Source organism: Etheostoma cragini, chromosome 13 (assembly GCF_013103735.1).
Source record: "Etheostoma cragini isolate CJK2018 chromosome 13, CSU_Ecrag_1.0, whole genome shotgun sequence".
Classification (NCBI taxonomy): Eukaryota; Metazoa; Chordata; class Actinopteri; order Perciformes; family Percidae; genus Etheostoma; species Etheostoma cragini.
In genome coordinates, this window is record NC_048419.1 from 3,981,725 (window position 1) to 3,983,329 (window position 1,605).

Consider the following 1,605-nt stretch of genomic DNA (forward strand, 5'->3'; position numbering starts at 1 on the left):
TAGATCTGAGCATGCCAGACTCCAGAAATAAACAATAACTTTGCATAATAATGTACTGTACAAACTTCTATTGCATATTGACGTACTGTACAAAACCCCCAAAAACTGCCCTGTAATATAACTGACAGTGGTGTGGAACTGAAAAGTGCATGATACGTGGTTGGAGCTGGGCCACAGCCATACTTCCATTGACATATTCTAGTGATCCTCACCCGTTTGAGTCCTAAATATGAAAACCTGTGAAAAGCACCTCTGACTCATTTGTGCTACGGCAACCATGACACTTTATGGAGAAGGAAGGAAAACTGAGCTGACATGTTAACCCAAGTTGGAACTTTAAATTGACTATATACTGTACACCAAGAAATGGGACCTTCCTGCGTTTGTATCATATGGTGTTTTATTTGCAGATTAAAGTTATGGGAGCGAACCACACACACAAAGATACCATATTTTAGGGCTGGGCAATATATCGATATCGCGATATGAGACTAGATATCATCAGTAAAGCGATGTTATTTTACCAGACTGTTCTAGCTGTTCTATTATTTACCTTTACCCACTTAGTCATTAAATCATTTCTGGAGAATATTTATCAAAAATCTCATTGTGTAAATAACAATATGTTAAAGCACCAATAGTCAACCACACAATATCAACATCGAGGTATTTGGTCAAGAATATCTTGATATTTGATTTTCTCTATATCGCCCAGCCATACCATATATGAAAACAAACAGGAAGGCATACTGAAATGGTGTTAGTGCCTAATACTTCAAATGAAATGGATATTACCCAAACCAAAGTCAAGGGCAAAGCAAACTCCTAACAACCTTCCAGTGAGGCACAGATATTGATCTTGGCTTTTACATCAGCACCCAATACAGTACAAATACTCATTGGCCACATCGTCAATGGGAACGCTTGGAATGGATCAGCACTCCAGCAAAGAAATGGGCAAAAGGGTCAATTCACTAAAACTACACGTGTACACATCGGTAGAAACCACTAGGAAAATGGAGAGAATATGTTTTTTTGTTCTTGCTTTGGGTGAACTGACCCTTTAACACCTCCTCACACACTATGCATAAGATACAACAATTAGCTGAGTAGCAATTGTGATCATGACAGTACATAATTAGCCACTGGTAAAGACACAAAACAAATAATATGGTTTTAAAAGTTCAGTACCTTCATCATTACCTCAGACATTGCTCGCACAATCTTTCATTATTTTGCATGCTACAGTATCACCACTACCAGGTACTTTGATTGCACCCGATTAACCAATATAAGAACCCCCTAACTGTGGCCCATAGTAGCACATTGGATCTAAGAGGAAAGATTCCAAACAATCGGTCTGAGGTAGTGACCCCAATAAAGGAAAGACTGGCATGTAATCGCATCCAACACGTTAAAACAAATACAAATCTGAACTGGAAGATCGCTTGTGTCATAATTTTGGTGAGCTAATGTTATGATCCGTTGTCTTCAAAATACGTCTTTTGGGTACACTAAACATACTTAAAGTATGAAAATAGATTGTGTCGATTGACTGGATTCAAATTTTCCGCGAACACTCAAATTTAAAGGGGGGGGGGGGGG